Source organism: Ovis aries, chromosome 26, assembly GCF_016772045.2.
Source record: "Ovis aries strain OAR_USU_Benz2616 breed Rambouillet chromosome 26, ARS-UI_Ramb_v3.0, whole genome shotgun sequence".
In the NCBI taxonomy this organism is placed as follows: domain Eukaryota; kingdom Metazoa; phylum Chordata; class Mammalia; order Artiodactyla; family Bovidae; genus Ovis; species Ovis aries.
In genome coordinates, this window is record NC_056079.1 from 18,617,949 (window position 1) to 18,645,106 (window position 27,158).

General features: G+C 42.1%; 1 protein-coding gene and 1 non-coding gene across 27 annotated transcripts in view; one reads left to right on the forward strand and one right to left on the reverse strand.

Moving 5' to 3' along the window:
• Positions 1 to 27,158, forward strand: part of MTUS1 (microtubule associated scaffold protein 1) — a 229,787-nt gene that overhangs the window by 36,951 nt on the left and 165,678 nt on the right. For 3 of the 26 annotated variants that reach the window (XM_060407021.1, XM_060407017.1, XM_060407035.1), the window contains exon 1: positions 718 to 25,528. The exons of 11 other annotated variants lie outside the window; for them this stretch is intronic. The gene's annotated coding sequence lies outside the window, so the exon portion shown is untranslated. Of the gene's footprint in view, positions 1 to 222; positions 26,126 to 27,158 lie in introns of those variants that run through there. 12 more of the 26 variants (XM_060407015.1, XM_060407026.1, XM_060407037.1 and 9 more) reach the window with 7 other exon arrangements.
• TRNAG-UCC (transfer RNA glycine (anticodon UCC)) lies at positions 18,148 to 18,220 on the reverse strand. Its single transcript has one exon. It is a non-coding gene; the product is annotated as a tRNA-Gly (tRNA).

A 27,158-nucleotide genomic window follows, 5' to 3' on the forward strand; every position in this document is an offset into this window, starting at 1 on the left:
CGTCTTTCGGGTTTCTTGGGGAGGTGGGGGGCGCAGCCCCCTGGGCGGCCGCCCGGCCTTTGTCTCCTGCAGCGAGGCGCAGGCTGGGGCCGCCAGGAGGGAGCGGCGGGCGGGCGAGGGGGCACAGGCGGCCGCGCTCGCCTATTTACAAGTTTCCCCAACTCCCCGCCCTGGCTCCACCCCCGGCGGCCCGGGAGGAGGCGCGGAGGCCGGGGGCGCCCCGGACTCGGGGTTCCCGCCTGGCAGCTGCAGCGGCGGCCGGCGTGCGGCCGGGGGCAGGGGTGGAGGACGAGCCCCGCGGTGCCCAGGTGCACGCCCGGCCCTCAGTGCACGCGGGCCTCGCGGGTGGGCCTGGCGCGCCTCTGCGGGGGCTCCGGGGGCGCCCGGGCTCGGCGTCTGGGCTGCGCAGCGCGGGGTCTGCTCGGCGGCGCTGCGGGTGAGTTCGGAGTTGGTGCCGATGCGCGGGGGCGCGGAGGGGATCTGGGCCGGGCGGTGGGGGGCGTCCTGGGACCTCAGGTGCAGGAGTTGGGGGAGAGCTGCGGAGGCTGCGGACGGCTGGTCTCACGTGGGGGCAGCGCGGCACCGAGGGAGGGACGGATGCGGATCTCCTAGCTGTCACCTTGAAAGTGACCGAAGGAGCTCCCAGGGGAGTCAGTTTCGCAGACTGACAGGTCCTCCGCCGGAAGCCGCCCACCGGACACTTGACCCTACTGGGCCGCCGGTCTCAGCCGTCCCGCTGGGCGGTTCGCTGGGGCCCATTCTCAGCTTGGTCGATCCGGGCTGGAAATAGGGCATTCTTGGGGTTGCGGCAGTTCTCAAGGCCCTTCGCCTGGATCTGATTACTTCCTGAGGTTCGCATGTGCTTCCCTAGCTATTTAGAAAAATCCAACTCTCAGCTAAGGTCACCTGATTAACTCGAGTAATTGGTGGACTTAGGTGTTTACCTACCTTCAAGAAACCTTTCCCCTCTTCTTTTTCAGACTTGCTCTTTTATATTATTTATTGATTTTTGGCTTGGGTTCATTTATTTTGGAGTAGGAATGAAGAGATTAATTCTTCACTTGGCCTGCATAAAGTTTCACACATTCTATTAACTACTGTTTGTTTTAAGAACTCGGTGTACTAGGAAATCTGGTGTCTTTTTTTCCCGTTTGTTTGAATCAAGTCTTAGGCAAAACAGGGGAGATGAAAGCATTTGTGTTTAGCCAGGTGGTAGGAATTCAATTATTGTCACGTTAAACCTCGAGCCCTTGGGCTGAAGGGTGAGCGTGGCCCTGTTAGGCCTGGAGGGAAGATGGGAGGGGACTCTAAGAGGCAGGAGAATTTTTTAAAAATGGGGCTCTCCTTCCTGGGGACCTTTGACCTTCTTGAAGAGTGTAGATATGCCCAGATAAGAGTGTGTGGTTAACCCTGAAAGGAATTACATAGTTGAAATTGCTATTCTGTAGACAAACTTCTTCAGGGATAATTAGGGCAGGAAATGATAGGCAATTTAAATTGATACAATGATGCCCTGTTTGAACAGTGCTTTACAATGTAGAAAATGTTTTATTTTTTTCCCTCAAGTACAGTATTCCATAAGTTATGCAAAGAAATGATTAGATACATGTACTCAAAAATACTTAGGAATGGAATTTTGTTTATATAATATTTAACATGCACCAACTTTTCTACCTATTTTTAAGATTAGCATTATATCTATGGACAAATAATGCTGTAGAAGAGCTGCATCTTTTAATTATGTATCAATAATTCAGAGGATTATGCAGTGCTGGAGTTCTTTCAGTGTTTCTTGGAAGTGAAGCTGCAGTTATTAGCCTTGGACATTTAAAAAGTATGTCACTTAATAGCCCTGTTCTGTTGGCCTGGTTTGCTTTGATTTCCAAGTAACGCATGCATGCTTGCAGTAAAAAAATGGTAGATTCAGAAAAAGGGTAAGGATTAAATAATTCCAGCATCCAAAGATAATTACAGTATTTTCTTTATACTTGTTAACATGTAACAGATTTATTTATTACAGTTTTATAGTTTATACAAAACTGTGTAACTGTAGTTAATAACTGTTGCATGATTTTTTTCTCCACTTAACATGTGAAAAGATTTCCATGTCATTACGGTTCTATATATTATTACTGGCTACATAATATTACATTGTAACAATTAATGTAACCATTACCTTACAGTTGAACTTCTCATTTATTTCCAGTTACTATTATTAAATATATACTGATGCAACAAATGCATGTATGCTCAGTCACTCAGTCATGTCAGACTCTTTGCCACCCCATGGACAGCCAGCCAGTTTCCTCTATCCATGGAATTTTCCAGGCAAGAAGAATACTGGAGTGGGTTGCTGTTTCCTCCTGCAGGGGATCTTTCTGGCCCAGGGATGGATCTCCTGCACTGGCAGGCAGATTCTTGACCACTGTGCCACGTGGGAAGCCTGGTGCAACAAATAACTTTTGTAAAACTTTGTATGTATCTCCTCTGTTTCCTTAGAATAGAGTCCTCTGGAAGATAGTTGGTGGCCCAAAGATGCATCAATACAGAGTGATCATTGCTTTCCAAAAAAAAAAGTTTTACCAAAGTTTTTTCCCACCAGTTCCCAGCCTATGAGAGTATCTGTGTTACTGTATTCTTGTTAATGTGGAAACTTATCCTGCAAAGGAAAAATAATTCTTGCCAGTCTTATAGGTGAACATTGCTATCTCAGTATTTAAATGTCATTTCTTTGATTCCAAATGATGTTGAATATAAAAAAAAATCTAGTTGTTTTCCATTTTTATTCCCTTTTAATTGAATGTAGTGCCAAATTTTTCTCCTGGAGATATTAGTATTTTTCTCTGAATTCTTAAGAGCCTTTTATAGACTGATAGTAAACTTTTGCCTTTTGTAGTGCAAATATCTCTCCCTCCATTTTGTCTTTGTCTTATAAAGACCAACAGCACACGTGTATAGTGGTTCTGACTTATAGTTCTTTCTGTACTTTAATATAGGCAAACCAGTTGACTTACTCAAAAACAAAAACATTTAGTGCTTCTGAATCATAGGCTAAGCATTATATATCTTATGACACTGGCGCAAGATGACTCTTAAGAGAATCCTCCAGAATTTTCAGATGTTTTGGAATCTCCATGTCTTGGAGTAGAGACTGTTGCAGAGCAGAGTGGACTGGTGATGAGGGAGAGCTGTGCATGGTATGTAACATTCAGAGCAGCACCCTTTGAAATCAGAGAGGAAAGTTTTCAATTGCAGGGAATGAGCCTTTCAGATCTGTTCTATGATTATGTAAACTAGGGTCACAACCATTTATCTTCAGTAATCCATTGATGCTGCTGCTGCTACTGCTGCTGCTAAGTTGCTTCAGTCGTGTCCAACTCTGTGCGACCCCATAGATGGCAGCCCACCAGGCTCCGCCATCCCTGGGGTTCTCCAGGCAAGAACACTGGAGTGGGTTGCCATTTCCTTCTCCAGTGCATGAAAGTGAAAAGTGAAAGTGAAGTCAGTCATGTCTGACTCAGCGACCCCATGGACTGCAGCTCACCAGGCTCCTCCGTCCATGGGATTTTCCAGGCAAGAGTACTGGAGTGGGGTGCCATCGCCTTAGCAGTAGTATTTTGCCAGAATTCTTCTTTTCATATCCATTTTGTTTTTTCATACCAAGTTATTGATTTGAGTCATTTCTTGATGTCTGATAAGATGTATATGTAATTTGAAAAATTTTCCAAGTTAATTTTTAACACCACTCATAGATTAAACTTTATTTGAAGATGGGGAGAAAAAACCCTTCTGATTTCTGAAACTTGAGTTACCTTTCCCTACTATAGAAGCTGTAATATACCCTGAGGGTGTTAAAAGACCTCACTCAGACTGCCGTCCATAAAAGCCTGAGTTTCTGCCTTTCACTTCCCATCTTTTCCAGCCTAACAATAAACCATAGGGCCATATATGAATGTGAGGGTGAGATTGGTATGCGGTGTGTGTGTTTGGAGGCACTTGGAAATGGGCCCAGACCTAGACGTACATGAGTCTGGAAGGAAGCAACCATGGCCCTTTAGCTGGCAGGTACTTGGGCAGCAGTGGCTTGTGGCCTCCACAGGATATAAAGAGGGACCAAGGATGAGTGATCTTGCCTTGCAGGAAGAGAAGGATTGAACGGTTTGGTGTGACATTAGCCAACCTGAAATGTGGTTCAGAAAAGCCTGCTTTGATTGGGCTTCTCCAGAGTTGGCTTACCAAGTTGGACATCCAGTATAACCAGGAACTCAGTTTGACTGGCAACCTCTAAAAATTTATTTCTAAGCAATTTTATGAAAGATTGCCCTCATGGTAGTTTCTTTTTAAAATGACTTTAATATTCTTTGAAATCGGCAGTTACTACTCTTTTATGTGGGTAGTTATTCATGATCTTAATGCATGACTTTTTCTTGTTCATTTGGCTCAAGATGAAAAAGACTTTTCCATTTTGGGGATGACAGATTTGGGGGCTACTCTTGACTATGTACAATGAAGCTTCATTTTTGTATACCATAAGTAATTTTGCAACTTGTGACTGTCCTGATGCCTAACTTTTATACAATCAAGCGGAAAAAAAAAGGGTTTGCTCCCCAACCTTACAGTGTAAACAAGGTTAAACCTAGTGGTATTTTGCTTAAGTAAATAGCATTCAAGTGTTGCAGAAGTACTTATTTGCATATAAATCTTTGATTCTGAAGTAACTTTGTTCATTAAAACTAGTAGGTTTTCCTTAGCCTTCAGTTTAAGCCCCACATCGAAGAGAAGCAAAAGTGTATTTACTTAAAGATAGCCAATAGGCCCAGATCTAAATTAATAAATGTTCTTGTGTACACATTACTTACATGAGTAAAAGAAAAATCACACATCCTACCTTTAACCTAAAAAAGTTTATTTCACTTTGAAGTTATTAAACTATGTACAGGTAGTATTAAAGGCAGTTAAAGTTTCTTTTAAGGAGACGTTGACGTCTTCAGGATTGATTCCATTCTTCTGTGAGCAGTGAAGGAAGATGAAAAGTGAGTCCTGAGTTTCTCAAGCGGGAAAGGGCAAACAGTCGTGAAAAATTATTGGGTCGGCCAAAATGTTCGCTTGGGCTTTTTCCATGCTACCTTACAGAAAAACCTGAGTGAACTTTTCAGCTGACCCAGCGCTTCCAGATGGTGTCATTTCGTCTGAAACTGTACAGGTTTTGTGTTTCAGTAAGAACTGCTGAGTGGAAGGGCAGGCCTGGCCAGCTCCCCCACCCACCGTATGCACACAGCGCAAGGAGGAGACAGGACTGGGAACAGAACAGCGGGGAAAGGGCCCAGTCCTGAGTTAAGGAGTCCCGTTTTTTTGTTTTTAACTATTATTTATTTTTGGCTGCATGGGTCTTTGTTGCGGTGAGCCGGGGGTTTCTCTAGTTGCAGAGTACAGGTGCTAGGTATACAGGCTAAGAGCTCAGTTGCTCTGAGGCATGGGGAATCCTCCTGGGCCAGGAATCGAACCCATGTCCCCTGCATTGGAAGCAGACTCTTAGCCCCTGGAGTACCAGGCAAAGTCCTGGGGAGAGGATTTTTAAAGCCATTAGGTTACCTTATCATTCTTTTAAATTGTGCCTCGTCAACTTATATTTAAATTAAATGCCAAGAAAACATGAGTGTTGAGTTTGAGGGCCAATCATTCATAATTATCTGAATCTTCTGCAATGAATCAACATGTTTTGGGGCATTTTGTGTCCTCATTTGGCATTAAGAAAGGAACCCCTCTAGGAGAGAGTCATTTATCAAAAGAGGAAGGAGGAGAGGTGAAAAATATATATACTCTTGTGTAAATTAACCTGTAGCTTAACTCGTGTTTATGGCAATGTTCATGGTTGGCTGTTGGTTGTTAGCTTGTCTTCCGTGCTTTTTCTGCACTGGCGACTTGCTAATATTTAACTCAGACATTATTTACATACATCACAATTCTGAAGGAAAAACCAATATTTCTTCATCTTATTTCTGATAAGCAGGTCATACGACGTGTTTCTTATTGTTCAGTGACAAGTGAGAAATTCTCTTTTATGTTTATCTCATAGATTTTCTTAATAGTTGGCAACAATTAATGATATCAAGTTGAAACTGCGTCTTTTAAAAACATAGTTCCCTTGGCTAGCTTCATGGAACAAAAATAGAAGCCGATACAGATATAGGCAGTCTAAGAGGCCATGTTCACATGTGGACTTACCCTCCCTTTCCCAACCTCTGTCAAGTTGATCGAGTTATTTACCAGAATAACTACCAGTTAAATCTCCTTGTGATATAAAAGGTCTGTTTTTTCTTGTACAGTAAACAGCTACACTGTAGTCATTTCATTCCTAGGTAGAATATTGATTTGAACCGTATTTGTACATTTCTCCTAACCTAACTAAATTGTCCATAATTCAGATGAGAACTTCGGACATCTTCCTCGGTGGTAAGAAATCAAGAAAGATGGGAGAGGGACTTCCCTGGCAGTTTAGGACTCAGAACCCCCAATGCAGGGGTTGAGAGTTTGATCCCTTGTCAGAGAACTGAGATCCCAAGTGGGGCTAGGCATGGTTAAAATTAAACAAAAAAAAAAAAAATGAGAGAGGGACTTCCCTGGTGGTATAGTGGATGGGAATCCACCTGCCAGTGCAGGAGACACAGGTTCGATCCCTGGTCCAGGAGGATGCCACGTGCTGTGGAGCAACTAAGCCCGAGTGCCACAACTACCAAGCCCAAGCTGTAGAGACGGCTCTGCAACGAGAGGAGTCACCGCGATCAGAAGCCCCGCAGCATAGCAGAGACCCAGCGCAACCCCAATAAATAATAAGCTTCAAAAAAGGGGAGAAATGGGTTACCAAGGGTACATTTTTCTATTTACTGAGAAAAACTGCACCTGTTTTATTGGATCCTCTAGTTAGACCCTATATAGAATTAAGCCATCTATACATGGTGTATAGTTAGGATTATATTTTGATGTTAAGTGGTGGAAAAAAGACATGAGTAACAATCCTTACCTTTGGAATCTTAAGTTTGATTTTCTTCTGCCTCAAACCATCTACTGAAAACTTTCTATGGGCCAAATATTGTACCGGGTTGGTATGGAAAAAGCAAAACTGGCTGTAGTTCTCATGGGAGTCAGTTCAAGAAAGCTTCCACCATTGTGAAAAGGGCTGTTTTGGAAATGTTGGTAAGTGTTCAGGTTCCCAGACGTGTTCTCTTGGGTCTCGGAAACTCTGCTTACTACCCTGACCAAATTTTGGTAGACATAAAGCTTCTTTGACGTTTTTAGTTACCTAACCACTCCTGATCCTTACTCACTCTTATTCTTTTCCTTCTTACCAAAAGATGCTTAGCACTACAGTCTGTGATTTCACTCACTTCCTCTGGATAATCTTTTTAGTGACCTTTTCCTGTATCTTTTTATTACATCTTGTGAGCTTCTTGAGGATAGGGGCTAAACTTTATGATGCCGGGTAAAATTGTATTTTTAATAGTTATCTGTATCAGATGTAGCCTCGAGTAAATCATCCAGAGCTCTGAACTCTGATGGCATGGGAGTTTGAAATTCTTTCTTCAGTTAGTCATAGATACTAGAGGATCTTTTAAGCCCAAGATATTAATTTCCTCACTGCTTTTCTTGACTTTCCTCCTTGTCTTCTCCTGGCGCTCCATGCCCTCCATTCACTGTGATACTCTCAGCCCAACTCAACCTGTGGCTTCGTGTCCCTCTGAGGACTGTACCGTTAGGTTGTTGTTATTCAGTCACTATGTCTGTGACTCTTTGCAACCCCATGGACTGCAGAACGAAAGGTCCCCTTCCCTATCCTGTATCCCCTGTCCTCCACTATCTCCTGGAGTTTGCTCAGATTCATGGCCATTGAGTCAGTGATGCTATCTGACCATCTCATCTTCTGCTGCCCCCTTCTCCTTTCGCCTTCAATCTTTCCCAGCATCAGGGTCTTTTCGAATAAGTAGGCTCTTCGCATCAGATGACCAAAGTATTGGAGCTTCAGCATCAGTCCTTCCAATGAATATTCAGGGTTGATGGGTAAAATAGAGTGGAAGTTGTGTGGTTTCTGCTCCTTCAGAGTTATAATTCTGTCTTATTATGAGGTGCTGCTCTCAGAACATCTGGCACACCCACGTGCAAATACTTGCTCAGAGTTAATGCCTCCTGTGATCCTTTTTATTCCATTCTCCATTTGGGCAGACAGCCCCAAGTTGACAGTTTCTCATGAATAGAGACTTGGACTGTTTCTTTTCTGGGGAAATACGTATTTACATTTTGAAGAGGGATTTAGATGAATTTTCAGTCTGGGATTGTTTCTCTTACTACATTTAATAAGATTTGTTGCAGAGTGGAACATTTTGATCATTCACTGGAATTGCTGCTTATTGAATTTAATACGCTCAACTATTTAATTTTTTAATGCTTAATGTTCTGATGTTATGTTACGGAGATACTAAATATGACAACTATGCAGAAGGATTCACTAATTCATTTTGATTGCAGTATGAGAAGAGTGGGTCTAGTCAATGAAAAGGGAATGGAGATAGGAAAAATCCTGTGTTTCTCTTTTTGTGAAACACTTTAAGTGATTTTATATTGAAGATGTGACTACTGTGTTACAAAATGTTGGTTATATCCTGTTACACTGACTATTTAAAGTTTATAACTTTATGGGTATCTAATCAGGTGAAAAATATTTTCTACTTGTAGAAGCCTCCAGGCCAGGGTACTGTTTTTCTCTGCTTCCTCATATTTTTATTAAAATTGGGAAAACAAATAGAGGCATTTCAACCTTGAGCTACATTTTGTTCACCCTGATGTCCTTTATGAAACCTTGGGGGCATACTTTGTTATAGAACTGGAAAAAATGTTACTGATACCCGGAACATTTGGTACAGGGATGTAATAGAGAGGATGCAGACTTGACCAAGTAGGGTTTGTGCCTGAGCTGCGAGGCTGTGGGTAAGTTATTCAATCGCCTTTTAACCCTGGCTGCCTCCTCAGGACGGTGGAGATAATACTGACCACAGGGCCTAATACGTGGAAGGTATAAGGAAATGCTAACAATCTTCTTTTGCTTCTTATTTTAAACCTCTTCTAATTCATGACTAGGAAGTTTCATTCATTTTCTCCACTCAGCTTTGGGGGTGTTGCTTGCATCCTCTGGGGCTCTCTGTAGAGAATTAAATTCCAGAAACAGGAGCCTGAGATAACTTTCCCTCTTCCTTAAAACAAGTCCATTTGTACCGGTACCAGCTGAGACGACTTATCCTTCAACTCCACCTTTGTCAGCTCTTTGTTTTCTTGGAAGTTTGCATTGAGTTGAGTTGCTAATTTTTTTTTTTTTCAATATTTGAGATGCATTTTTAAAGTTAGATACTTTGATCTTCGCAAAATCTGTTCATAATGTTGCCAGTTGTCAGCACATTCTAAAAGCACTCAGAATTGAGTCATCACTTTGAACCAGAAAAAGCACTGGTGGATTTTAAAGTACTGCCACCCTCTGATCTTTTTAACCTGTTACTTAGTCCAACGACAGGCATGTTTAAGGGTTTTGGTTTTAAAATGTTAGCAATCATATATAATTACTGAGGCAATGCTAAAGTTTCATCTTTCAGAAAAGTGAAATAAAATGCCATATGTTTTCGGAAAGTAGCTTGTAGGTGTGATATTAAAGACGTTTTCATTCAGTTATCACATCCACCCTGTGAGGTGGACAAGGCATGTGATCGGAGCTCTGTTTTATCCCTGAGGAAATCGAGACGCGGAACTCTTCGCATCAGTGTTTTGTGTTATGATGAGTAAGTTACGGAACCAGGACTGGGACCTGGTCTTCCCTCCTGGTGCACTCCCTGCTCCACATATGATACTGCTACTTGGCTACTGCTAACGTTGTAAGGAGCAATGCATTACTGTTGCTAGCATTTTCTTCACACTGCTGCTGAAATGGGATCAAAGGCACATGGTAGTTTGGGTATGTAAAATTTTAGATGACATAGCTTAGAATTATGATTTGTTCTTCCATTTTCTAGCCACAGGACATAAAACAGAATGTTAAGTCTTGTAAGCCATTCTGATTAATAGCACAAATGGAGAGTTTACAGTTGCAGGTTATTACCACACTAGATCACATTTCTATAAGAATTTATAGTTTTCAGGCTGCTTTTTAAAAAAAGAACCTAATTATGTTCCTTTGAACGATCATCTGAATCATTTGACTGTACAACAATACAGTGTAAAGTATACCCATTTTACAGATAGTAATGCAAGTTCATGCACGTTGAATAGGGACTAATATTTTTTTAAGTCATTATTAAATTTATTATAGTATTTCTTCTGTTTTTATGTTATTTTTTGGTCTCAAAGCATGAGGGATCTTAGCTTCCCAGCCAGGAACTGCCACCCCCTGCATTGAAAGGCGAAGTCTTAATCACTGGACCACCAGGGATGTCCAATATTTGTTTTTCTGAAAAGTTTTTCCCCCTCATGGAAATTTTGAATCTTATTTCCTTATTTTAAGCTATTTGGAGGCAAGTAATTCTTGGGCAGATGGAGTTAATCCCAGATAGAAATTTAACTAGGAGGTAAGGCCTGTTGTCGATCAGAACCGGGAAGAGAATGTCCCATAAAACCACAGTTTCACCTTGGATATCAGCCAGGGTTTCTAGCCCTAAATAGGTCAACAGTTCTTATTACCAAAGTGACTTCTAAAGAATGCCTGGTGTTAGGACTTAGAGAGTAGGCTCCTTCAGGGAGGCTGGCTCATCCCAGGCCGCCCCTGTGAGTTAGATGTGTATATACGGGACGTTCTGTTTAAACACTCTTATTTGCTAGTGGAAAGCTCACCACACATTATCATTCCCAGTAAAGGCTACAGGAAGCTGATATTTAATGTAGGTTGGAAGATAGCGACTTGTAAGGTGCCGACTTGCGTAACTGTGCACACATAATGGCATTTTTCAATTGGTCTTGGCATGATTCAGATGGAAAATTATTTCCTTTTTGCCAAGTGAACTTTGAAGAGATACGGCAAGTGTCTGAAAGATTCTAAACAAGTCCCTATTCATGGTCATTTGATACTTAGTTTTTAATTTTTTTGACTCCTTGGCATGTGGGATCTTAGTTCCCTGACCAGGGATTGAACCTGTGCCTGCTGTGATGGGAGCGTGGCTTCGTAGCCACTGGACTGCCAGGGAAGTACCATTTTTAAAATTAGTTAATTTTTTTGCTGCACTGCATTGCACATGGGATCTTAGTTCCCTGACTAGGAATTGAACCTGCGAACCTTGCATTGAGTGTGGAGTCTTAACCACTGGACCATCAGGGAAGTCCCTCATTTAACACTTTGAGGAAAAGATAATTATTTTAGTTTTGGACTCTGCCCTGTGTACCTGGTCTGTCCTTATTTCCCAGAAACAACCTGTGCAATTTTCTGGTGGTAATTTCTTTAATAGCTATACATAATTTAAAAACAAAAGGACTGCAGAGTTTTTACATCAAATCATTTCTCCAGCTCAATTGTACAAACCTTGCCAGTGGCCCTTGATAGGCACTGTGTGTAAGTGGTGGTTTGATTTTAGTTACTTTCGTAGAGACAGCCCTTTCTGTGCTGCTCATTGCTCCTGTGAAATTGGCTTATTGTTTTGACTCGTTTTACTGATTTTGATGAAAAGGCTCACTTTTTGATGGGATTCTGAAAGTTATCACTATAATGAAATAGCCACAAACCAAGAATTTAACTTCATTTACTTCCCTTATCAGGAATACTTAGAAGAGTGCCTTATATTTAGTTCAATTCAGTTCAGTCGCTCAGTCATGTCCGACTCTTTGCGACCCCATGCACCACAGCACCCCAGGCCTCCCTGTCCATCACCAACTCCCGGAGTTTACTCAAACTCATGTCCTTTGAGTTGGTGATGCCATCCAACCATCTCATCCTCTGTTGTCCCTTTCTCCTCCTGCCTTCAATCTTTCCCAGCATCAGGGTCTTTTCCAGTGAGTCAGCTCTTCGCATGAGGTGGCCAAAGTATTGGAGTTTCAGCTTCAACATCAGTCCTTCCAATGAACACCCAGGACTGATCTCCTTTAGGATCTGGATCTCCTTGCAGTCCAAGGGACTCTCAAGAATCTTCTCCAACACCACAGTTCAAAAGCATCAATTCTTCGGTGCTCAGCTTTCTTTATAGTCCAACTCTCACATCCATACATGACCACAGGAAAAACCATAGCCTTGACTAGATGGGCCTTTGTTGGCAAAGTATTATCTCTGCTTTTTAGTATGCTGCCTAGGTTGGTCATAACTTTCCTTCCAAGGAGTAAGCATCTTTTAATTTCATGGCTGCAATCACCATCTGCAGTTATTTTGGAACCCAGAAAAATAAAATCAGCCACTGTTTCCCCACCTATTTGCCATAAAGTGATGGGACCAGATGCCATGATCTTAGTTTTCTGAATGTTGAGCTTTAAGCCAACTTTTTCACTCTCCTCTTATCAAGAGGCTCTTTAGTTCTTCTTCACTTTCTGTCAACAGGGTGGTGTCATCTGCATATCTGAGATTATTGATATTTCTCCCGGAAATCTTGATTCTAGCTTGTGCTTTCTCCAGCCCAGCGTTTCTCATGATGTACTTTGCACAGAAGTTAAAAAAGCAGGGTGACAATATACAGCCTTGACGTACTCCTTTTCCTATTTGGAACCAGTCTGTTGTTCCATGTCCAGTTCTAACTGTTGCTTCCTGTCCTGCATACAGATTTCTCAGGAGGCAGGTCAGGTGGTCTGGTATTCCCATCTCTTTCAGAATTTTCCACAGTTTATTGTGATCCACACAGTCAAAGGCTTTGGCACAGTCAATTAAGCAGAAATAGATGTTTTTCTGGAACTCTCTTGTTTTTTCGATGATCCAGCAGATGTTGGTAATTTGATCTCTGGTTCCTCTGCCTTTTCTAAAACCAGCTTGACCATCTGGAAGTTCATGGTTTACGTATTGCTGAAGCCTAGCTTGGAAAATTTTAAGCATTACTTTGCTAGTGTGTGAGATGAGTGCAATTGTGCGGTAGTTTGAGCATTCTTTGGCATTTCCTTTCTTTGGGATTGGAATGAAAACTGACCTTTTCCAGTCCTGTGGCTACTGCTGAGTTTTCCAAATTTGCTGGCATATTGAGTGCAGCACTTTCACAGCATCATCTTTTAGGATTTGAAATAGCTCCACTGGCATTCCATCACCTCCACTAGCTTTGTTCGTAGTGATGCTTTCTAAGGCCCACTTGACTTCACATTCCAGGATGTCTGGCTCTAGGTGAGTGATCACACCATCATGGTTATCTGGGTCATCAAGATCTTTTTTGTATAGTTCTTCCGTGTATTCTTGCCACCTCTTCTTAATATCTTCTGCTTCTGTTAGGTCTGTACCATTTCCATCCTTTGTTGAGCCCATCTTTGCATGAAAAGTTCCCTTGGTATCTCTAATTTTCTTGAAGAGATCTCCAGTTTTTCCCATTCTATTGTCTTCCTCTATTTCTTTGCATTGATCAGTTGACCCCCCCAAAAATGCTGAAGAAATGCTGACTTAGACTGAGAGTTGATATTTTAGATTCTTGGGGACCTGTTGATTTGGGTTGTAGGCACCTAGTACATGGGCCTGACTTGCATTTTCAAGGTGACTGCTGAGGTCTAGACCTGTAATGCCCTGTAGGGTCATTGCCAGAGAATTCCTCCTCTAGGGCATCTATGTAATATGGTGGGAAGTTAACAGTAAAATGTAAATATCGGAATAAGTATAGACCAGATTTGATGTCCGTGAGATCAGACCAAAAGGGTAGGGGGTGTTGTCAGCATTCATTTTTTTCCCCTCTTTTTCATTTTTTAAATTATGAAAGTATAACATATTTACAGAAGACTTGGAAAATGCCAAACAAAGCTACATATAGTTCTACTGTATATTACAATTATTTTTTAAAGTAAATAAATTAAGATATTTAGTGGAGTTTCAATATCAAATTCAAAACTTAATAGAATGAATATGCAGAAAAGTAGAAGGATATAGTAGACCTGAAAAGCACTATAAACCAATTCAGCATAATTAAGATTTATACAGTTTACATGCAACAGTAGGATATAAATTCTATTCAAGTAGCATTCAAGTTTTCAGTCGGATAGGAAGGGTTAATTGGAGAGTGGATTATAGAAGAAGAACCAGGAAAAGCATCATTTTCCCCCCAATGGAAAGGCATTTTATTTTAAATATAGCAGTATATACATGTTGATCCCAAACTCTGTCTATCTGTTCCCCTACCTTTCTTCCCTGATAACCTTAGGTTTGTTTTCTAAGTCTGAATTTGTTGCTGTTTTGTTAGTAAGTTTATTTGTATCTTTTTTTTTAAGACTCTGCAACTGTGTGATATCATATGATGTTTGTTTTTTACTGACTTACTTCACTCAGTATGATAATCTCCAGATCCATCCATATTGCTGCAAATGGCATGATTTTATTCTTTTTAATGGCCGAGTAATATTCCATTGCATATAGGTACCACATCTTCTTTATTCATTCACCTGTTGATGGGCATTTAGGTTGCTTCTATGTCTTGGATATTGTAAATAGTGCTGCAGTGAAAACTGGGGTGCATGCATCCTTTTACCATTATCCATGTTTTTCTCTGGATATATGCTCAAGAGTGAGATTGTTGGATCATACGGTAGCTCTATTTTCAGTTTTTTTTTTAAGGAACCTCCATACTGTTCTCCATAGTGGCTGTACCAATTTACATTCCCACCAATAGTGAAGGAGGGTGGAGAAAAGGAATAAATAAACAGCATTTATTGTTTGCAGATTTTTTGATGATCTGACTGGTGTGAGGTGATACTCTCTTTGTAGTTTTGATTGCATTTCTCTAATAATTAGCAATGTTGAGCATCTTTTCATGTGCCTTTCAGCTATCTGTATATCTTCTTTGGAGAAATGTCTATTTAGGTCTTCCGCCCATTTTTTTTTTTTTAATAAGCTACATAAGATGTTTGTAAATTTTGGAGACTAATCCCTTATCAGTCATATTGTTTGCAAATAGTTTCCCTCATTCTGTGAGTTGTCTTTTCATTTTGTTTATAGTTTTCTTTGCAGTACAAAAGATTTTGAGTATAATTAGATCTCGTTTGTTTGTTTGGGGTTTTATTTCCATTACTCTGGGAGGTAGATCAATGATAGGCTACAATTTATGTCCATGTTCTGCCTGTTTTTCTCTAAGAGTTTTATTGTATCAGGTCTTACATGTAGGTCTTTAATGCATTTTGAGTTTATTTTTGTGTATGGTGTCAAAGAATGTTCTAATTCCTTTCTTTTTCATGTAGCTGCATAAGTAGAGCAGGTTTGATGTCCACGAGATCAGACAGAAATGGCTGTGGGTATAGTCAGCATTCAGGTTTTCAATTGGGTAGGAAGGATTAGTTGGAAAGTGGATTATAGAATAAGAACCAGGGGAACACTTCTGTTCCAACCTGAATGAATGGATGTGTTCTGGAATACCTACTGCTGTTAGCCATGTCATCTGTGAAAAAAATTTTAATTGGGATAAAATTAAGTACCCTGAAATGCATTTAGCTTCAGTGCACAATTATGAGTTTTGACAGGTACGCACTTGTGTAGCCAATAGTAATCAAGGTAGAGAACGTGTCCATCACTCCCAGAAAGTTCTTTCAACCATGTGAACAAGTTGCTAAGCTTTGGTCACTAGTAAAGTGAGGACTATAATAATGCTTGTTTTACAAGATTGTTAATGTTATAACAATAGCAGCTAACGATTGTGTGTGAGTTAGAAAGTTTCTAAAACGTTCACAGAATTGTTTCAACAGTCCTAAAGGTGGAATATTCTTGTTGCATCAGTTTTTACAGATGAGGAAAATGTGGCCAAGATTATTTTCGGCTTGCTCGAGGTAGGTAACCCAGTTACTGGGTAAATGTGGGCGCTCTCTATGAACACTGCCTGCCTCCTGTTCCAGGCAACTGTGGGTCTGTAGCTGCATTTGTTAGTTGTTGTTCCGTCGCTCAGTTGTGTCTGACTCTTTGCGACCTCAAGGACTTCAGCAAGCCGGGCTTCCCTGTCCTTCACCATCTCCTGGAGTTTGCTCAAACTCATGTCCATTGAGTCGATGCCATCCAGCCATCTCATCCTCTGCCACCCCTTCTTCTCCTGCCTTCAGTCTTTCCTAGCATCAGGGTGTCTTCCAGCGAGTCAGCTCTTCGTATCAGGTATCCAAAGTACTGGAGCTTCAGCATCAGTCCTTCCAATGAACATCAAGGATTGATTTCCTTTAGGGTTGATTGGTTTGATGTCTTGTCCAAGGAACTCTCAAGAACCTTCTCCAGCACCACAGTTCCAAAGTATCAGTTCTTTGGTGTTCAGCCTTCTTTATGGTCCAACTCGCACATCCATAAAAGTTAGTTGATTTTATTACTGTGAAAAGGAGAGTTTGGAAAGAGATTGAGGATACATTTGGACTGGCTTTAATGTCCATTGCTATTTATTAACTCTGTTTCTTGGGCAAGGTACTGGATGACTGGACATATCAGATTTAACATCTGAAAAGGCTCGGGGTGGGAAAGAGGTGACTGTCATGGGACCTGTCTGACCCACGGGGCTATCAGCTGGGCGGATGACTATGAGAACACGTTGAGGACTTTCAAGTGCTGTGCATTGGTGTGTTATCTTGAACCATGGAAGAGGTAGCTGCCTCTTCCCTAGCCTGGCCGCAGACACTGGCTGGCTGTGGGCGGACAAGAAGGACTTGACATTGTGTCAGGGAGAAGCAGTCCCCACCTGTCTGTTTCTCGGTGTGCTGAATACTGTGTTTACACAGCCTTTTCTGTCTCACATCTTCTGACATTCAAAAGCCTCCGTTTTTCAGCTGTTAGGTCAGCCTCATTCCACAATGCTTGTCATTTTATTTGAAGAGAGTCTTTAAACAGTTCTATTTTGATTTGCTTTCTGAAAAGTGCATCCCTGATACAAAACAGTCTGCGCTGGCTTGAGGTGGGCGAGTCCCTGAGTAATCTGAACTGCGGGATGTGTACCGGTCTGAATGGAATTCTCTCGTGTGTTCTTCTGTGTTCCTGAAGATGAGCCATTCCCATCATTAGCATAGATGCCAGTGATGAAATGTAGCCCTAACTTCAGGAATTATGTTTGGTCAGTGCAGGCATTCTCTCCAGGGCTGCTTTCTCTAGGATCGTTTTCCTCCCTCCCTAGTACACCCGCTTCTGGGATGGTTCCTGGTCCTGGAGGGGTGTTACAGCATCATGCCGTCATAGCAACAGGGGAGGCTGTCTGGTCCAGGTCCTCCTGCCAAGCTCTTGGTCTCTGCAGAAGCATCTCATCAGGGACAGTCTTGAGATGCCTCTGGCTGCGTGGAGCCCACGGGGCTTTTGTGTGTGTGCCAGCTTCTTGGTCTCTGTATGGGCTTCCAGTGGAAGGCTGAGGCATACATTGACCCTTCTTCAAGAGCTCCCAGGCCTTTCTGATCCACTGGCTGTCTCTGCAGTTTCTTTTGCATGAGTCTCTCTCTTGTCCTCCTCTTCAGTCATCTTGGAGAGGGGGTGTCGGCTGCCTGTGGCCCACCAGGCACCCTCCTTCTTCTTCCTTGCTGCCTTTTTCACTGGGCTCAGAGGTGCCAGGTGAGGATTTATGAACCAGGTGTGCTTGGGGACAAAATGTCTCCTATGAAATGATGAAGTGGAAAAAAAAAAAAAAAAAGGGACATACTGAGATTTTCATCAAGCTAATTCATATAGTCTAAAAGTCTTCATTTTGGTGTTAAAATGTCCTTTAATAATGTGTTGGTAGTAGTAAAACGTTACTTTGTCTGAAGTGTCTTTAGAGGCAAAATTTAAAGCTGGCTTCGCCACGTTTTCTCTCCAGATCTTCAGAGAGGAAATTTTCACTTGTCCATGAAATCTGAAAGGTCAGCCAGCACTTGCTGACCTGTTCCTTATCTTCAGCCCAAGCTTCCCCTTCTCCACACTTAACCATGCCCTCCATGTCCGCATCAGTGGAGCCCATCCTCCAGGTTCCCTCAGGCTGTGTCATTTTGCAGTTTTTAGAAAATGTTTTTACTGTTTGGCTGAGCCGTGTAACATCTTAGTTCCCCAACCAGGGATCGAACCCAGGCCCCTTGCAGTGGAAGCGCAGAGTCTTGACCACTGGACCATCAGGGAAGTCCCCTGCAATTTTTGTAATTATTTATTTGTCCTTTGCTTCAAGAACAGGGACTGTCTTCACCATCGTGACCCTAGCAGAGCAGCTGGTGCATGGTAGGCGAGTAATGCATTTTGTTGAATGAACGACAGCTCTTTTAGTAAAAAGTCACTTGATAGCTGGGATGAGGAAACTGGCAGGATGATGCATGAAGTAACTGACCCTCACTTAGTACTTAGGACTGTTCTAGTACCCTTGTGTATGGGTTCTTTTATTTTTTTGTAGCTAGTTGGAGGCTTTTGAATATAATAAAAATCACATAAATATTTCATGCTTGAAAGTCTCTAATAGTAAGAAAATAGTTGTAAGGAAATTGGTTAAGGTTTAGATTGCTAACTAAAATATCTGACATTTATATAATTGTGGGGGACAGAATGACAGAATTAGTCTCAACTGTAAATGTGGATTAAGTTCAACTATACTGCCCTTTTGTTTACAACAGTTAAACTAGGAAGTTAGTATCCCCAAAGAGTGGTGTTATTTTATGTAATTCTGATTAAAATATTTTATACAGAGGGTTACAGTCACTTGGAGAAAGGCATGAGTAGATAGTGGAATTCTTCACTTAAATTGGAATGTTGAATTTCACAAATACTGTTTTGTGGAGCAGTCCTCTCCTATTTTTATTTTTTCTTTCTTCCTTTAACCACGGACTTCATTGTTTGCACATTTGTACCTATTAGTCTATGCACGAATTTTAATTTCTTACAAAACTCTGTATTCCATATTGCTAGGTCACTGCACTCTCCATTTTAGGTCACATTTCCGTCAAGAGGTGTTTCCCCAAATCACAGTCTGCCTGATTGTGTGTTGTTCAATTGCCTGATTACCTGTTGTTCAATTGCATGATTAGTTGTGTCCCCAACTCTTTGTCATGCCATGGACTGTAGCCTGCCAGGTTCCTCTGTCCGTGGGATTTTCCCAGGCAAGAATACTGAAGTGGGTTGCCATTTCTCTAGGAATCCGCTCCTGCTTTTAAGTGCAAATCTTCATTACCTCCATCTCTGCCTTTTCAACTCCAAGCCAGCCTGTCTTGCCATCACGGGTCTGTGAAAAGGGAAGCAGGGGTCTTGGCCCCAGTCAGTTTACAGCATGTTGGCCACAACTCAGTTATGGGTTGCCATTGAGGCTGGAGTTATATTATTGAATAATATCTGCTGAGAATTGATTGCTGAGGATACTTATTGAGAGGTTTCTGTCTCGACTGACTCTCATGTACTGATGATTTTAAAGGCTGTCACAATCGGTCAGGCTGTCATTCAGTTGAGAGCCAAATTTGGACCATTTTCATGGAGCTGAAGACTTGGTGTTAAACAGTTCGCTTTAGAAATATAAAGCTAAAAAAAAAAAAAAAAAGAAGAAATATAAAGCTAAAGAGAGTCAAATCTGTGAATTTCCAAGTGCTTCTATAGGACAACAATTTGCTGTTGTTAAGTCGCTAAGTTGTGTCTGACTCTATTGCAAGCCCGTGAACTGTAACCTCCCAGGCTTCTTCTCTGTCCATGGGATTCTCCAGGCAAGAATACTGGAGGGGTTGCCATTTCCTCTACCAGAGGACCTTCCTGACCCGGAGATCACACTCATATCTCTCACATCTCCTACATTGACAGGTGGATTCTTTACCTCTGAGACACTTGGGAAGCCTTTAGTGCAACAATATGCATATTCAATGTTTGTTTTCTTTTTCAATTACATTGTTTATTTTTCCAAGTTTCTGGAGGACAGAGTCTAAGAATAGGCTCCCTCTATACTCCTATCTGAGAAATGCCAAAAGTAGCCAGTTGTGGAGCAGTGAAGTTTTGCTCTGCTTATGAGAGTAAAGGAGGGACCTGGCTGGGTTTCTCCTGTCCTGAGGTTCATGTTGTATTCCTTTGTTCTCCTGGTGAATTCCTGCATTCAGCCATCCTGGGACTGCAGGAGGGGAGGGTGCTCACCTGTAGGGCTGGAGACCCCTAGTAAGTGGATGCTAAGTGCCACGGCCAGGACCCCCGACTGACCCTTCTTTCTTCCCTGGATCTGCAGCTCAGTGTCAGGCTGCCCTGTTGTCTTCTCAAATACTAGAGCCTAACATGCTATTCTTAACATTTTCATGAGGTCTTCATTTAATGTTATCAGTAGAAATTTGAAGAGCAAATATTTAACATTGTGGATTCAGAAAACACATTTCTTTAGAACATCCAAGTTGGGGACGAATGAAAGAGATGAATTTTGATGAGGCCTGGTGTCCTTGCAGGAGAGGTACAAGGTAAAATACAGAAACGTATTTTCCCCTGGTTTTTTTGTATATGTTCTCCCTTGAAATTTCAGTTGTTAAAACCTTCAAGCCTAGTTTGAGGTTTTTAATGCTTCATTTTAGCAGTGAGATGGAAAAACCAACCAAACACTTGGCTTGAAACTCATGTTACCGTAGCTGTCTTTTACAGAGCTGTAGTAGTAAATGGTGCGGTCTTTAATCATCAGATATATTTAGTGTTTCTGGTAGCTCTGTTCCAATTACAGAAGTTATAGTATATGGTTATTTTTATAAATAGTGCAAAGGGATATTTAACTTACTGTGTCTTGGTATGAGATTCTTTTTTTTGAAAAGTGACTAAAACTTTCTTAGAATATTTTTATCAATATCTACCTGTTCCCAAGGGTGTTACACAAATCTAAAATCTCCAACTTGCTGCTTGCTGGATGTGATTATTTCAGGAAAAAAAAAAATCGTCACTGAGTTAAAAACTTCCTGGCACAGGGACTTTCCTGGTGGTCCAGTGGTTAAGACACCATGCTTCCACTGCGGAAGGTGACAATACGATCCCTGGTCAGGAAACAAAGATCCCGCTCACTTCATGGCATGGCCAAAAGATGTAAAAAAAAAAAAATTTTTTTTCCTGGCACATGTGTTAAAATTCTCATAAAAGTAGGAGATCTTTCAGCCTTTCTTCTTCTTTTTCTTTTTAACCTGATGAAATAGTGGGCATTATGGGTTGCATGTTTGGAAAAGGAGCCCCAGCTTTGGTCAGGCCAACTGAAGGCAGTGTTGGGGAGGGTTGGACTGTAAAGGTTATGGCCCCGCTATCCTTGGAGGGCATTCACCTTTGCAGGGCCCTTAGATTCTTGCTGCGTCAGCGGAGGAGTGTCCGCTAATCCTCCTGAGACTTGCCTGCCTTCTGCAGGATTTCTCTCTAAGGACTTGGCCTCGTGATGATCCAGGGCCAAGTCCAGAATCAGAGAGGGGCTGCTGCCCTAAAAATAGTCCCAATATAAAAAAGGAGAGAGTCAATGGCACAGAGCCACTGCTGCCTTCCTGCTGCCAGGAGAAGATCTGGAAAAGAGCAGTCAAGTGGGAGGGTGTGTGTCTGAAGACAGGTGTGAAAAGTGTAGGGAGGGCGAGTGTTCTCCTGCTGACTCGCGTAGGGGGAGGTGGCAGTGTTAGTGACTGACTGCTTCAAAACCCTAGAAAAAGGGAAATAAGGGAGGCTATCTTTTTATGAGGCTGGGCTTGGTGAGATGTATTTCTTGGTGTTTCTCATTTGCAAGAAAATACTTTGTATTTAATGTTAGTCACAGTAGTTTTGAGGAATGGAAACAGTAACGGGCCTTGTTTCCTATACGGCCCGGGAACACAAAGCCGAGGATTGTCTGAAAACTTGCAGACAACAGATCATTGAGACAAAGACCTGTGCATTTTAAATGGAAGTTTCTGGGAGGATTATTTAACACGCTTACTCATAACTCTTTGGATATGTATGGTGTGCATTTTATGTTGAAGTCACGTGAGCTTGGAGAAGCTTCAGTCTCAAAGTAGACACAGAAGACTCTTTTCAGAAAGGTAGCTGGTTTTTGTTTGGGTATGAACTATCCAAAACTTAATCGTTATTTTAGAGACTTCTATTTTTAATTTAAGGTGAAACCTGTATCCCTTGACAATCACTCGTTTAAAGGCCAAGCACACCTTTTTCCTCCCAGCCTACAGGTAGTTGGGGAGGACTGAATGGTGAAGGGGCTTCCCTGGTGGTTCAGCAGTGAACACCAGGAGTTGTAAGTTCTGTTCTTGAGTCAGGAAGATCCCCTGGAGAAAGAAATGGCAAACCCCTCCAGTATTCTTTGCCTGGGAAATCCATGGGGTCACAAAGAGTTGGACATGACTTAGTGACTAAATAAGGCTTCCCTGGTAGCTTAGAGGGTAAAGTGTCCGCCTGCAATGCAGGAGATCTGGGTTCTATCCCTGACTTGGGAAGATCCTCTGGAGAAGGAAATGGCAACCCACTCCAGTACTCTTGCCTGGAAAATCCCATAGACAGAGGAGCCTGGGAGGCTGCAGTCCACGAGGTCGCAGAGTCGGACACAACTGAGCGACTTCACTTTCACTTCACTGGTGACTAAATAATAACAATGGGTGGTGAAGAGATGGAGAATATTTTGTTTGAAGACATAGGCTAAACCTATTGATTTAGGTTTTATTTAATTTCTTTTTAAATCATGCCACACGGCTTGGGGATCCTGGTTCTCTGACCAGGAATTGAACCTGGGCCCTTGGCAGTGAAAAGTGACAAGTTGTAGCCATTGGCCCACCAGGGAGTTCCCCATACTGATTTAGGAATGGATGGTCATTTATTTTCAAGGATTCTTCCACTCTGTCTCAGAGTTGACTTTTTGTCAGTGGTGTCCGACACTTTGCGACCCCATTATTTATAGCCCTCCAGGCTCCTCTGTCCATGGAATTCCCCAGGCAAGAATACTGGAGTGGGTTGCCATTTCCTTCTGCAGGGGATCTTCCCGACCCGGGATGGAACTCACGTCTCCTGTGTCTTCCTGAATTGGCAGGTGGGTTCTTCATCACTGAGCTACCAGAGAAGCCCAGGTTGACTATTTAGTTTAGACCATATCATCTCTTTGGGGGGCCACAGTGAGAGCTCCCTTGCCTTTTGAAGATACTTCTCAGGTTTAGCACAAAGGCTAACCTGTTGCTAATTGTTGTTCTAGATTGGTGGGTCTGTGTTTCCTCCTAAGTGTGATGAGAGGCCATAGAGAGCTTTGGGAGAAGATTTGCACAAGGGGACACGTTCAGAAGGATCATTTTGGTCACTTTGTGGAGAATGTATTGAAAGGAGGCTATGAAAAGAGGCTAATGATTTGTTCATTTGGTTCAGCAGAGAGACAGTAGTGACTTGTACTTGGGGTAATAGTGAAGGTGAGAAGCAGCTGGGTTTGGGATGTATTAAGTATTTTGAAGGTAGCCTCTTTCCTCTTTAGGAGTGGCTATTGGGGTGGGAGGGGGGATGAAGGATGACAACTGGGTTTTTGGCATAATCAGTGGGGTTGCACTGTAGTGTCTTAACAGAGACTGGGGCAAGAAGGAAGCTGTGGGGAGGTCTAAAAGCCCAGAGTTGTCTTGTAGATGTAGGAAGTTTGAGATGCCTATTAGATAAGCAAATGTAGGTGTTGACTTGACAACTGGATATTAAAATCTGGAGCTTTAGAGAAAGATCAGGACTAGAGATATATGCTTGTGGGAGTCGTTATCCAACAGAAAGTATTTACTGTAATAATACCATGAGTTGGGAAGAGAAGGGGTTAAGGGGCTGAGCCCTGCTTTACTCTCAACACGGGTGGGGGTGGGGGGTGTTGGTCAGAGAAGAATCCAGAAGAGGCATTTGCCAAGAAGCAGCCTGTGAGTTTCAGAGAATGCAGACAGAGCGATGCCTCTGAGGTCACGTGAAGGAGGTGTCTTGAATTTGAACCCTAGGGTGGGTGAAGAGTTGTGTTTACCAGACAGAGAACACTTCTGTTCACTTTTTGGTAAGTTGTGTGTTTGTGTGTGTGTAGTTGTCATTTAGAATCTTTGATAAGCTTTAGCAAACCATGGTCAAATTCAGCCAAAAGTAAAAACAAATACAACAAATTACTGTAAAGCACCAGAATACATGGAATCTAGAAAAATGATACCGCTGAACCTATTTCCAGGGTAGGAATGCCAGAGAGGCAGACGTAGAGAACAAACTTGTGGACACAGTAGGGGCAGGAGAGGGTGGGGCGAATTGGGAGAGGAGCACTGACAGGGATAGCCTCCCGTGTAGAATGGATCCCTAGCAGGAAGCTGCTGGATAGCACAGTGGGCTCAGCGAGCTGATGTCTGGCAACCTCGAGGGGTGGCATGGGGGGTGCGTGTGAGGGAGGCTCAAAGGAGAAGGGATATAGGTATACATATAGCTGACTCGTGGTTTACAGCAGAAACTAACGCAACATTTTAAAGAAATTATACTCCAAATAAAAATCAATTAAAAAAAACACACCAGAATCTGAGATTTAGTTAGGCAACCTCATTTCAGAGAAATGTATGCATTCTGTTAATCATCTTTGAAATGTTGACAATGGGTGGAGGCACTGTAATTCTCTTTGAGGGCCCCTAAGTCCCCAAACACTTCTTTATATCCACCACTGCCCTTAGTGCTCTTTTAAGACCTTCCTTTGCCTGGGCTCTTACTTCAGAGGCCCCATTCCATATCACATTGAAATATAACCACACTTGATATTTAAACAGTTGCTGCTGACTGCTGGTAAGACACTACAGTTAAGACTTTCCTGGGGACTTGCCTGCTGCTCCAGTGGCTAAGACTCAACCATCCCAGTGCAAGGGGCCCTGGTTCGATCAGGGAACTAGATCCCACAACTAAAGATCCCGAATGCCACAACTGAGCCCCTGTGCAACTGAATAAATCAATATTTAAATTATATATACATATGTAAATATAAAGACCCTTTTTGTTCTTTGCCACCTTAGCTGCTACTAACTTTTCAGGTCTCACCTACACATGTGACTTGCTCAGAGACCCCCTACTCCTATAATAGCAACCAGAATACCAACATCTTTCTTAATTGACCACAATTTCTGGCTGAATAGTTGTGTAATTTTTTTTTTTTTGTCTGTTTCGTTCACCTTTTTGTCATTTTGTTCACGCACCTAGCAGCGTGTTTGGCATATGATGGGCACCTGATGAACTGGATGAATGAATGTCAAGAAAAGAGCTCTCTCAGTGGTGCGACCATAGCTCTGGTTTCCAAGCTCAGTATTGTATTTACTTTAAAGGTAGATTTACTGAGGTACGATTTATTTATAGCTTGCTCAGTCCTGTCCAACTCTTTGTGGCCCTGTGGACAGTAGCCCGCCAGGCTCCTCTGTCTATGGGATTTCTTAGTCAAGAATACTGGAGTGGGTTGCCATTTCCTTCTCCAGGGGAATCTTTCCAATCCAGGGATCAAACCCAGGTCTGCATTGGTGGGTGAGTTCTTTGCCATCTGAGCCACCAGGAAGCCATACCTTTTTTTATTGCTGAGTGCTATTTCATTACATGGATGTACTGCAGATATTTTATTCATCTATCAACATATGTGTTTACTTCTAATTTGGGGAAATTATTAAATTTTTCTTCCTGGTCTTAATAACACGGACATGATATTAAAACAGCTTCAATAGCCCATAGCTCTGTACCCCCCCTTACGTCTAATATATTCATCTTCTCATGTTCTTTTACTATATATTTTATGACTGTCATCATAAAATGTGCATTTTTCCTAGTTGTTTGTACACTGCATAGGTAAAAATGGTTGTATTTCATTGAGTTACTCAGCTATAATTTTCTTATCAGTCCCTTGTTCACATTTAGGTTGCTTCTAAGTCAGTTGTAGAAAATATGCTAAAAATCCTCTGGCCTCCCCTATGACAAATTCTTGGCAACAGTTAACTTAAGACTCTTAATTGGAAGTGGTAGAAATCAGTCCAGGTAAACCCAGGCAAAAACCAGGTAGGCTTCATAAGGAAGGGTGTGGGAAGTTGCTCACAACTCAAGTGTCAAGGCAGCTGGTGGGAACCAAGTCAGGTCAGTTCCCTTGTTGCTTTCATTTCTGAGTCTCTTGGGACAAAGCTGCTTTTTTCCTGCAGATCCTTGCTTCCTCTGCTTCTGGGTGCAGGGAGGAAGGGGACTAACTGCAAGGCTTGGCTTGATCAGCTTCTCTGTTTTAGGGAATTCCATGAATCCATGGAATTCAGCCAGTCTCTTTCAAATCCGCATGCTGGTTTGGAAGACAGAACCTGGCCCTGTTTGAGGGTTGGTGTCTCCACTAGGGCCAGTCCATAGAGTGAGGCCACTTCAGGGAGTCAAGGGGGCTGTTGTCAAAGGGGATTGTTGTGACCTGATTCCACCCTCGAAGTTTTAGATTCCAAATAAGATTACATAAAAGCCATTTTTATCACTGTTGAAGTTGAATTCCAAAGGGAGCTCTGCTCAGTGTGATATGGCAGCCTGGATGAGAGGGAAGTTTCGGGGAGAATGGATGCATGTGTATGTATGGCTGAGTCCCTTGGCTGTTCACCTGAAACAGTCACAGCATTGTTAATCGGCTGTACTCCAATATAAAATAGAAAGTTTTAAAATAATCCAAAACAGTTAATTGAAAAAAAATGAGGAGGCTGGTAGAGAGTTATTATATGTATATTTTTTGTATTTGTGTTTGCATGATTAGTTGCTCAGTGGTGTCCAATTCTTAGTGACACTGTGGACTGTAACCCTCAGTCCATGGGATTCTCCAGGCAAGAACATTGGAGTGGGTTGCCATTTCCTCCTCCAGGGGATCTTCCCAACCCAAGGATTAAACTCACATCTCCTGCATAGGCAGGTGAATTCTTTACCACTGAGCCACCTGGGATGCTGGTATTTGTGTTTAGATTTTAAAAATAGTTGTTTACCACTCCTTAGCTTTGATCCATCATCTCTGAGGGATATGTATTGGATAGCTGAGAAAGTCTGATTTACATTTACAGCCAACATTTATTGACTGCTTACTTTATATAAGCATTGTGCCCGAGACGTGTGTAAAATACAGGTAGTTTATTCAAAGGGATTATTCTCTCAA